The sequence below is a fragment of the Arachis stenosperma genome, chromosome 4, assembly GCF_014773155.1.
Source record: "Arachis stenosperma cultivar V10309 chromosome 4, arast.V10309.gnm1.PFL2, whole genome shotgun sequence".
Lineage (NCBI taxonomy): Eukaryota > Viridiplantae > Streptophyta > Magnoliopsida > Fabales > Fabaceae > Arachis > Arachis stenosperma.
Genome location: NC_080380.1, coordinates 137,661,613 through 137,675,019, shown reverse-complemented (window position 1 = coordinate 137,675,019; position 13,407 = coordinate 137,661,613).

The following is a 13,407-nucleotide window of genomic DNA, read 5'->3' as shown; positions in this document are numbered from 1 at the left end:
TCAATATGGATTTTTTTCCCATTAATTAACTAATGTTTACTGCATGTTCTTTTGTTCTAATCCAGAAACTATGGCTTCAGCTACTAATGTTTCTGCACAAATTAGCAGTATCCCTATGCTGAATGGTTCAAACTTTAAAGTTTGGAAGTATACCGTGGAGATTGTCCTCGGTTGTATGGACCTAGATATAGCACTTCGAGAGAAGAAACCCACTTCCACTCTGGAAAACCTCAATGAGGTTAAAATAGAGAAGTGGGAGAGATCCAATCGAATGAGTATTATGATCATGAAACGCTCAATTCCTGAGGCATTTCGGGGCTCAATTACTGAGGATAAAGATGCCAAACAGTTCCTAAAGGATGTAGAAAAATTCTTTACTAAGAATGAAAAGGCGGAGGCAAGTAGTCTTTTGAACAAACTTGTCTCCATGAGGTATAAAGGTAACGGGAACATAAGGGAGTACATTATGGAAATGTCTCATCTTGCTTCAAAATTGAAAGCACTAAAGTTAGAGTTGTTTGAAGATTTACTCGTGCATTTCATTTTGATTTCCCTTCCTGCACACTTTAGGCAATTCAAAGTGAGTTATAACGCTTTGAAGGACACTTGGTCCTTAAATGAGCTTATATCTCACTGTGTGCAAGAAGAAGAGAGGCTACAGCAAGATAAGACTGAAAGTGCTCACATAGCTTCATCTTCTCAGTATAAAAGAAAGCGTGATACTACTGCGGATGTGCCTTCTCAGCGGAAAAAGGCTAAGAAACAAGATCAAGTTTCAACTTGTTTCCTTTGTAAGAAGGTGGGACACGTGAAGAAGGATTGTACCAAATATGCCACCTGGCGTGTGAAGAAGGGTATAATTCTCACTTTCGTTTGTTTTGAGGCTAGTTTAAGTTATGCACCTGTTGATACTTGGTGGGTAGATTCTGCTGCTACTACTCATGTAAGTGTCACTATGTAGGTTGCCTGTGGAGCCGATCGTCAAGTGATGCTGAAAGATACATCTACATGGCAGACGGCAATATAGTTGCAGTCGAAGCTATAGGAACCTTTAGATTATGTTCCACGAGTGGATTTTATTTGGATTTATTAGAGACATTTTATGTACCGTCATTTAGACGAAATTTGGTTTCTGTTTCTCGTTTGGACAAATCAGGTTATTTTTGTTCATTCGGAGGCAATAAAGTCAGTCTCTTTTATAATTCGAATAATATTTGCTCTGGTCATTTGGTGGATAATCTATATAGGCTTAACTTAAATTCCTATAATAATGAAATACTGCAAATGGGTACAAAACAAAAACTAAATGAGAATTCGGCATTGTTATGGCACAAATGCCTAGGCCACATCTCTAAACAGAGAATTCAGGGGCTCGTGTCGGATGGAATTCTTGGACCCCTAAATTTGGCAGACTTTGGAGTCTGCATTGAGTGCATAAAGGGGAAAAGGATAAACGAAAGGAAATTAGGTGCCGAGAGAGCTAGAGATGTCTTAGAACTAATACATACCGATATATGTGGCCCGTTCCCTACTGTCTCTTGGAATGGACAACGGTACTTTATTACGTTCATAGATGATTACTCTCGTTACGGGTACCTATATTTAATTCATGAAAAGTCTCAAGCCTTGGATGTTTTCAAGTCTTTCAAAGCTGAAGTTGAACTTCAACTTGGAAAGAAAATTAAAGCTGTCAAATCTGATCGTGGTGGTGAATACTACGGAAGATATGATGGCTCAGGTGAGCAACGTTCCGGGCCTTTTGCTCTGTTCCTAGAGGAGTGTGGTATTGTTCCGCAATACACCATGCCAGGTAAACCTAGCATGAATGGTGTTGCAGAGCGAAGGAACCGAACTCTTAAGGACATGGTGAGAAGTATGATTAGTCATTCTTCCCTGCCTGAATCACTCTGGAGAGAAGCATTAAAGACCGCAGTGTACATCCTTAATAGGGTGCCAAGCAAAGCAGTTAACAAAACCCCATATGAAATTTGGACTGGAAAAAGGCCAGTATAAAGCATCTGCATATTTGGGGATGTCCAGCTGAGGCGCGACCTTATAGGCTGCATGAAAGAAAATTGGACTCAAGAACAATTAGTTGCTACTTTGTTGGTTACGCTGAGCGCTCACGGGGGTACAAGTTTTACAATCCTGCATCAAGGTCTATTTTGAAACAGGAAATACGAGATTTCTTGAGGATGTTGAGTTTGGGGGGAAAGAGATATTAGAAATGTTGCTTTTGATGAGGATTCTGTAACTGACAATGATCAGGTCTTTGTACCTATTATTGTTCAAGACACAGTTATAGTACAAGAGCACAATGAGAATCCTACTGTAGATCCAGTTACAGTACAAGAGAACAATGAGAATATCGTTGTTGCTCAAGATACTATTACAGCACAGTAAAATAATAAGAATCCTCCTCAATCCCAATCCATACAGCAAGCTCAACAACCTCAAGAAGTGTCATTAAGGAGATCCAATAGAGAAAAAAGAAAATCCATCTATGATCTCAAACAAGCTTCCTGTTAAATGGTATCACAAGTTTAATCAAGTCATTACCTCATATGATTTTGAGGTAAATATTATAGATGAATGTGTATACCGCAAGTTCAGTGGGAGTAAATATATCCTTTTGGTCTTATATGTTGATGACATTCTACTTGCTAGTAACGATATAGGCTTGTTGCATGAAACTAAAAAATTTCTATCGGACAAATTCGAAATGAAAGATCTTGGTGATGCCTATTTTGTATTAGGAATCGAGATACTAAGAGATCGCTCTCAAGGTATTCTTGGATTATCACAAAAGAACTATATCGATAAGGTTTTAAGTAGATATGGCATGGAAAGTTGTAGACCAATGGACACACCCGTAACTAAAGGAGACAAGTTCAGTCTCAAACAATGCCCTGAAAATGATCTTGAGAGGACAGCAATGCATGATAAACCTTATGCATTAGCACTAGGGAATTTAATGTATGCTCAAGTCTACATACATCCCGATATATCATTTATAGTGGGAGTGTTAGGTAGATACTTGAGTAATCCGGATATGGATCATTGGATAGCTGTTGAACGCATAATGCGTTATCTAAAGAGAACAAAGGATTACATGCTTATTTATCGGAGATCAGAAAATTTGGAGATCATTAGGTACTCTGATTTCGATTTCATGGCATATGGTTGCGAAACTTTGTCACTAAGCTTCATATAGTAGATGACATTGAAAGGGCCATTAAAGATATTTTGTGACAACAAGTCAGTAAGTACTATACTCCAATAACAATAAGAGCTTGACAAAATCGAAGCATACAGACATCAAGTTTCTTAGTTGTCAAGGAGAAAGTTTAAGAAAAACAGATTTCCATAGGACATATGGAAACAGAGTATATGCTAGCAGACCCATTACCAAGGGATTGAACCCTAAAGTTTTTCATGAGCACACTGCTCGGATGGGTGTCAATATTTATGATGCCTTGATTTAGTGGGAGTTTATTTTATGCTATATGTCCTATGACAGATATTGAGTTATTTTTCTGCAAAATTAAGTTGATGGTTTATTTCATGTTATATGAAATGTTCATTTTGCAATATTTGTATTGTGTTTGATCTGAATAAAGTTGGACCAGCTGGAAATAGACATGCATGAGATCACTTGGCATGTAATTTCCATATTACTCATCCAAATTTGATCTATGTCGTTAAGTATATTAGGATGGTGATTGGCGTGGTTTAGTCACGGCATTTAATGTGATAAAAGCTGCGGTAGTTCCATATCTAATGTATGAGACGAACCAGATTGTTAAAGTAATGAAAGAAATAGCATTCAGATGCGCGCATAAAGTTTATAAAATGTGATTATGTCAAGAAAGAATATATGTATAGCCCAAGTGGGAGATTGTTAGGAAATTATTTAAATTCCTAACTTATTTGTGGGTAATACATATATCAATTATAATCACAAATGATGCTATTTCAAATTAAATGACTTATATAATGATGATCTCAATTATTGTTATAAATGCTAATTGAATAAGTCATTGTTACTTTTGATTTGGAATTAAATGAGAATAAAACCGGATATTATCTTTTGTTCCTTAGATAATTATCTTTTTGGATTTTAGATATATTATCTTTTGGGTTTTAAATACTATTTTATTTGGGTTTAAGGATTTAATGGGTGCCATGCTGAAATATAAATAGACTTTCAGGGTTTCGGTCCCCAATATACCAAAGCCGCCTTTGTTGCTCTTTTCCCATCAAAAGAGTTACAGTTCAGCCGCCTAGGAATACAGAAGGTTTTGGTTGAGAAAGATCGAAAGAACCACAAGATCCAAATTCTTCCGATCGTATGATTCGTGTTTATGAATTCAGGTACGCTTCCGCATTATGTTATATTTTTTGTGATTCAATATGGATAATCTGAGTTATTAAAATTAATTATTCCAACATAATCATCAAATAAAATATTCATATAAAACAAATATTAAAATATAAAATAGGTATAAAAATTAATTAAATAATAAATATTTATATATAAATACATGTATAATAAAAAAATACGATACTTTGCTTTTTTTTTTTTAAAGGAATTTAGCATTTTTCATGTTAAGGTATTATTGTCAAAATAGACCATTCAAAATAGAATAAAAGTAAGAATTTAAGCATTCAAACATAAATCATAATAAAATTTAAAAGTAATAATACAAGTGTTGATCCACCATGTTTGAGTGATTAATTTTTGGGTTAATTATTCCGTTAATTTTTATAGTTTTATTAAATTTATAATTAGATTTTTATATTTTTTTAATTAATTTTTTATACTCTTTTTAGTTTTAGGTCATTCTTATTATAAAAAATATTAAAATTAATTGAATATTTTTTGTAAATTAAAGGTATTTATAATTAAAAATTTAATTAAATTTTTAACCGTATATTTTTTAGAAAAAATATTTTGTTAATTTTAATTTTTTAACAAAATTAAAAAAATATAAAAATTTAATTAAAAATTTAATATAATTATAAAGACTAATAGAATAATTAAACCTTAACTTTTTTTTAAATATATCCATGAATATCATATGTTAATATCTACTAAAATCTAAAACTATTTTATATTATCAATAAATCACATTAAAAATTTTGAATAACCTTTACATAATAAAATTGAAAATAACTATAACAACTAATATGGTAGTATATAAATAAATTATACCGTGAAAGTTTTATTCCATAAAAGTATTCAAACTAAAGCATGTTTACATCATTTTTCTATCTATTTTGATTTCTTCCTTTTCAATGGAAAATGAGTCAAATGACTAGTGCAAGTGGGAGGATGTATCTTTGAATCGATAAAATAGTGTACGACTTGTTCCTTTTTCATTTGGGGCTACTCTCGAAATAATTAAAAGATAAATTTAGATATCGTTACTTTTGTTATCTGTATAAAAAAGACTTAAGACTTAAGAGTTAAATACGGAGATATTTCGTACTCACTAGGAGACAAACAATAATATTTTAGGATCATGTTATGTAGGCATAGAATGATAGAAAGATTGCACACAAATTGGTTATTTATACGTGAATACAGAATAATTTATATAATTATATTTATAATAAAATATAGCAATAATTGAGTTTTTGTGTTGATAAAATATTTAATTATTTTACTTTAAAAAGTTTATTTATTCTGCTATGAAAATTTTGATTATTTTAAAGATTTAACTAAAATATATCTTTAAAGAGAAATGTTATTTATATACTAAAATTAGTCATTAAAATTAGGAGAAAATGCCATTCCCCTCTTCTGAGAGATGTTAAAATGACACTCCCCTCCCCTTTATTTATAAAATATACATTCCCCTCCCCTATAACCTTTAAAAAAGCCCCTCTTTAATCCATTTTAAATTTTGTGTTAACTAGTGCTAACTTTATTCATTTTTTTTGAAAAACAAAATTATTTTTACAAAAATATCCTTTAGTAAAAAATTTTATTTTTTTGTCATTAAATTTTGCTTACTAAAATGTCCTTTAATAAATTATTTTTTTATTGATTAAATTATATTTTTACTAAAATATTTTTAAAAAATTAATAATTAAATTATTTTTTCTAATATACCCTTCAATAATTTTTTAATTATTAAATTGTAATTTTACCAAAATTTTTTGTTAATAATTATTTTTATATTTTACTATTATTTTAACATTAAATAAAAAATTTTACCACTGCTAATATGTATAATAATTAATATTGATAAATAATTTTTTTAAATGAAATATTCTGTTAACATTTTTAACTAAATGGATTAAACTGTCCATTTTACAAATAGAGGGGAGGGGAGTGTTATTTTAGTATCTCTCAGGGGAGGGGAGTGTCATTTTCCCTAAAATTAGTCATCAATGTATTTGTGTATAAATATATTTGTGATTTAATTTATTTTTAATGTGTATTTATATTCTAACATGTATTTTATACTGATAACTGACTTTAGTAACTGATTTTGGTATATACGAAACATATAACCCAAAAAATTTCATGTTAAACTTAGTAACAAAACCATATATATTATGAGTAATTAATTCATTTTATATGCTATTAGTCATTGGCTCATTGTAATTTCGTTATTGATACAATTTTTTTATAATAGACACTAAAAAAAATATTTTTACTCTAATTTTTTATAAAGTAACTCCAAATATAATTTCTTTGCTTTGTATATTTTTATGAATTTATAGAAAAAAATAACATTATTAAAATAACAGTGACATTATTCATTTTTTAGACACTATTTTAATATTAGTATTTTTTAATAATTAATATGTATTTTTTAATTAAAAATATTCTAAATATGTAATTAATTATAATAATAATATTTTTATATATTTAGTATACAAATATAATTACTTACCTTAAATTCCTTGCAGTACCCATATACTTTTTTCATGAAATTGTGTGAAAAAAATGTTAGAAGGTGAGTTAGTGGGTTGGAAAGCAAGCATGAGTTTTATGAAGCGTGAACTCCACGCACACACAAAGCTCCTGGCCGACCCACCAAACCCAAAAGCGTGAATTAGCGAAAATTCTAGTTCAATGGTTACCACGCGGTGTTTTCTTCAAATTAAAAATAAAAAATTTATTTTCATAAAATTATGAGTAATTATCTTGATTAATTACTAAAACTTTTAAAATTGGATACTAATTTTTTAAAAATTTAAATTTAATGTATTTTTAATGTAAAAATTGTTTTACAAATATATTTAATTATATAATTTATTGTTAAAAATAATTATAATTGTATATTATATAAAATATTTTATATTATCAATATATTAAAATTAAATTTATTTTTTAAATATTAAAATATATAAAATAATTTTTAACAGTTTTTTTTATTAGATAATATTATATTTTTTTTCAATTTGATTAAAAATAAAATTTATAAAATTTATAAAATTTTAAAATAATTATTTTAATTAAACAAATTAAATTAAGAAAATTATATTATTTAATAAAAATTAAATTAAAAAAAATTATATTTGAAAGATTAAAATATTTAATATTAAAAATTTGGGAGACTGATATAAATTACTCTAAAATTATGATTAAAAAACTTCGCATTTTGCAACAAGAACTGTTACCATTCTCTCTCTTTTTCCACCACCCCAACCCCAATTCTTCATCTTTTATATGCTGTACCTTCTCTTCCTCCATTTTCTCTCCAATTTCCTCCAATTGAAAATGCAAAAGTTAATTCATGATGTTTTTTATTATTAATTTTATATAAAAATAATTACAAGTGGATTTTTATTAAAAAATATTATGATAATAAAAAATAAGAAAATGATATTGTATCTATTTTGATTGAATGTCAAAAATAAACAAAGTTGTTTCATTAGTGTTGAATGTGGTATTGAAGTGTTAGTTCATCATTTTAGTCACTGTCAAGAAGGTATTACATGGGGATGCTACATCTCGATAAATAAGTGCGCTGTACAAAAATTGGACCCTAACTTATTAGTTATTATATATAAGCATGACAAAAGCATATTATTTTTTGTCTCTTTTATTTGGGTCATTAAACAAGTAGGATAAGTCATTATTGGGGCCAACATTAAACACCATGTTAGGTCCCCGCCTTCTCAATGTTTAACTTAATGGAGGAGTAGAATTTAAAAGGTCTAATTCATGAAACTATGAAAACTAGTGCAGTTCCATATTCATGCAAAAGGTCTAATTATTTAGTGTCAAATTATTCTTATTCTATTTTATTTAATTGATTTAAAATGACAGCAATGCTTTATTATGATATTGAAGTGTTTACTCTTGCAACTTGCAAGTGTTCTGTTATATAAAAAGTGAAACACAATTTGGGAGATATTATTTACATATCAAAATTAGACTATACTTTTTTTTGGAATTAATGAGAAAAAAAAGCATAATAATTAATAAGGCTTTGCTTAGCATATGATTATAAAATGTAAGTCGAAGGCCTTGTTTGTCAGCATGAAATTTTAAGCTTTTTCTTCTAAACACTAACAAATCATTAAAAGAAAATAACAAAATATAGACGCTTGACAAATTTATATTGGAACTATTTTATAAGTGTAGCTTGAGAAATTAATTTCAAAAGTGAAGAATATTTAGGACTATATTATGTTAAGACTATTGTATAACTGTATCTGCCATTGAATAAGTAATTCTGTCAATAAATTTACAATACTACAAAAAAAATAATAAAATTTGGAGTCAAGTAAACAAATGGAGAGAGACGTAAATCAGTATCCAATATTGAAAGGAAGTAGACTCTAACCCAATATACTTAAATCAGTATATTGCTAAGGTCACGGGATATGCAGCAGCAGAAGGAGAATCAATTCCTTTTTTGTGTACCCTTTCCAAAAATAGCGTAACATGAAAAAGCATGCTGCATGCGAAAAAGGACTTTGCATGAAAATAGAAAGAAAAAAAATTGACCTTCACGATTTTTGTTGAAGCCAGTTGTCAAATATCCAAAAGAGGAGTGAGAGTGTCTTGAAACCTATATGGATATATCTGGAAAATTTTGTATAAACAGTTGATGAATATCAAACATGATAACATGGCCTCTCTGGTTGCTGCACTTGACGCCTTCCCAGTTGCAACATTAAACCCACCTTTCAGAGAAAGCAGAGCTCGTGACTAGAAATATGCCAAACTGTTACCATTATTAATGGTGTTCGTATTTGGAGAGCTCATGACTAGAAATGAAGAAGAAAAACAAAAAAAGAATATGAAGACATAGAGTACATTTCTTAGTGAAAAAATATGATTAATTATTAGTTTAATTTTAAAATATGTGTCCTCAATTAGATTTCTGCTATGTATTTAGCCCCTCTCAATGTCCAATTCTTACTTAAATATCCGATAAATTATAATGTGTTCTAATACTGCACGATGTGGTGGCCGAAGTCTGAATGTTTTAGATAATTTATTCATTAATTTGATTTGATCTTGATGATAATTTTTTACTTGGTGAATTATATGGTACAGATCAAGTTGATATGGAGAGAGATTGATGCAGTGAGGAATTGACACTTATGGCTGAGATGAGCAGTAATTTGTTGGCAGTGAGTGACTTGGTGGTTGTGAGCCGTGAGGCTTCCATATTGGCTTGAAGGGTGGATCTCGATCATGAGCCTTGTTTTGTGTGGGTCAGCATTTTATTGGGTATGTAACAATGGTTGCTGCAGAAACACAATAATGGGCCTTGAATTGTTTGCAAGGTGGGGCAATATCCTCTTTTTGTTAGTTCTTCATAAATAGGTTTATGGATAAACCCTTAAATTAAGTATAATTAAAAATCAACACATTGTTACTGCTCAAAAAAGAAAAAATATCAATACATTATTGTTGTGTGTGATAAAATGAAGATAAAAATCTACAAATTAGTTATACTAACATTGTTTCATGTCTATCTCCATAGGAGACATAGATACAATTACACATGTATATTATTTGGTTAGTGAAATATTAATTTTTGAAGAATATGGTTATACACAAACATACATAAAATTCATGTATTTAGTGTCCTTAAAAATAGACGAGACATTGAGACACATTAAATAAGGCACATATTTTACATTTTTATCTATAGTTATTTTTTGGGTTAAGTATGATTTTGGTCCCTAACGTAAAGGTCGAAAAATTTTTTCGTCTCCAGCCTTTTTTCGCCTACAAAATACTCCCGAAAGTTTAACTTAATCTTAAAATAGTCTTTTTTACCAAAACTTTTTATTTTTATTACCAAATTATCCCTAATTAAAAAAATATAAAAAGAAAAGAAAAATGGGTTAAAGGGCTGGGAAGCTCTTCACACGAGGGGTTCAGGGAAGAAGCGGGATAAGGGAAGGTGGGGAAGGAAAGGAGAAGGAAATCCGCCGCCGTTGCTCCTCGCCGCAGTCGCTGTTCGTCATCGTTCGGCCGCTGGATCTCTCCGCTGCTTCTGCTTGATCTCGCCGCTGCTCTGCTAGTTCGAGGCAAGAACAGGAGAAGGTTTCAGTGGTTTTATGATGGTGGGTGGTGGAGAGGCCGACGATGGCAGTGGAGCTCAAAGAAAATGGCGCAAACTGAAGGTGAGCCGAGGGAGGAGAAGAGGCTTCGTGCTGTGACAGTGGCGCTAGGGTAGCACGAAGTAAGAAGAAGAAAAGGGTGGCGGCGCTGTGATGGCTGATCAGCCAGAGAGGACAGTGAACAGAGGAGAAGAGAAAACAGGAAAGGAAGAAGAAAAGAGAAAGGAAGGTGGTTCGGGTAGCTTGCCGACTTCTGCTTCTACTTCCATTCTTCTTCTGCTTCTTTCTTAGAATATCACTTTTATCCTGAACCCTAATTTCTTTTTTCTCCTCCTTTTTCATTCTCTATCTAGAGCTTTCATCCTCCTCCTCTTCCTTCTTTCTTCCTTTTCTCCCTCTTCCTTTGCCATTGTCGCTTCTCTCCGCCCTCCTTTCTTCCTTCTTCTCTTCTCCCACTCTTCCTTCCTTCTTCTGCTTCTCCCTCTACCTTCGTGTGCATTTTCTCATTCTCTTCACGTCGCCCTCTACTTTTCTCTTCTCTCCTTTGCATCACCTTTTGCGTCACCATCGTCGTTATCATCACATTTTTATTTCGTCTCTGTCATTATTTAGCTTCACCTTTCTAGATCTATGAATTTATATCGATTTCACTTGCCACCTGTTGTCTGTCTTTGTATCCACGACTACAACTTTCATCATCCTTCTCACTTTTGTTTTTGTTTTTTTTTAAGAATTAAAAGAAAATTATTTTTTTAATTTGAATTATTTAACTGATGTTTGAATTAGAGTTGTTGATTTTGATAATTTGAGTCATTGGGGATGAGAAATTAGTAATGAAGACAATGGTAGTGGTGAAAATTAGTGTTGAGGGCGGTGGTACCGTGGCGGTGGTAGAAATCAGTGGTAAAGTGATTTTGACTGAGGTAATTTGACTTTTAAGTTAGATAGATGTGTCTTGTATATTATTACCAAACATAATATAAAATTTGTGTATTTTTATGTCTATGTGCCTTTGTGTTTCTGTCTATTATTTTGTGTCTATTGTTACTAAACGAAGCATTATGGATAAATATTGTTAGTTTTATTTATTTTGATTAAATTTTGTTTATCAAAATACCTTTTAACAAATTATTTTTTTGTTGATTAAATTGTATTTTTACCAAAATATTTTTAATTTTTTTTAATGATTAACTTATTTTTTTTAAAGATACATTTCAATAATTTTTCAATTATTAAATTATGATTATACCAAAATTTTTATTAACAATTATTTTTATACTTTACTATTAATTTTTCGATATCGATGTATATTATTTTAACATTAAACTAAAAAAACTTACCACTATTAATATGTATAACAATTAATATTAATAAATAATTTATTTCATACGACTATTGAAAATTATTAATTTTATAAAAACTTAAAAAACAAGTCGAGATGAAAAATCTCAAATTTAAAAAATTAATATCTCATTCCTTTACATATTTACAAAATAAGTTCCTTAATAATTTAAAAAATTATTGAAGGATATCTTAAGAAAAAATAATTTAATCATTAAAATTTTTTTTAAAGAATATTTTGGTAAAAGTACATTTAATCAGTAAAAACAATAAATTGTTAAAAGATATTCTGGTAAATAACATTTAATTACAAAAAAAATAAAATTTATACTAAAGGATATTTTTATAAAAAATATTTTTTTTTGAAAAATGGATAAAATTAATGTTAGTTAACACAAAAAAATTTTAAATAGATTAAATATAAATTTTTTTAAAAGTTAAAAAGAAGGAGAGTGTATATTATATCATTATGTTATAGTATAACATATTTTATGATATAATTTTTTATTTGAAGTCTTATATAGGTTATGTTAGACCAAATTATAAAATAAAAAACTTATTTATTATTATTATCTGAATTATCTAAAAAATTATTTAAAAATTAATTAAAATCATTACCCCCGTAATTAATAAATTTATCACATGATGTGGGCATGATACAGCCCCCAATCTTAGGCATTACACCCATGTTTCACACACACACAATACACTCACACACACTACCATAGGTATCATGGGTTCTTAAACCAACAACCAGCCTCAGCTGAAATTTGAACCTGGGTGCAGCGTTGTATGAGGCGGACAGGTATGCCAACTATGCTGGGCCTCAGCTGCCAGTCTAATTCTATTCACCTAGTAAAAAAAGTTATCATTTACAAAAAACGTCTAGCCCAATATTAATACAAATATAATAACGGAGCCCACTTCCATCCGTCCTTCTCCTTTGGAGTTAGACGGCTCGGCTAAACCAAGCTAGGAGAACTGACCAGTATCAGATTCTGCTCCCTGAAGCCACACACCAAAAGCACGTGTGATGTGCTTGATCCACTTCTATATTTCTGTACTAATTTAGCTCTTTATACGTGTCAGCATGAGATAAATAGAAAAAAAATATCTGTATATCTGTATGAATTTAGATCTGTACACTATATTCCTGCAAATTACTGTTCTAATTATTTAGTGTCAAATTATTTTTGTTCCATTTTATTTAATTGGTTTAAAGTGACAGCAATGCTTTATTATGTTATGAAGTGTTTACTCTTGCAAGTGTTCTGTCATATAAAAATAAAAAGTGAAACGCGGTTTGGAAGATACTATTTACATATCAAAATTAGACTATACTTTTTTTTGAAATTATGAGAGAAAAAGCATAATAATTAATAAGGCTTTCCTTAACATATGATTATAAAATGTAACTCGAAAGCCTTGTTTGTCAGCATGAAATTTTAAGCTTTCATTTTTCTAAACGCTAACAAATCATTAAAAGGAAATAACAAAATATAGACGCTTGACAAATTT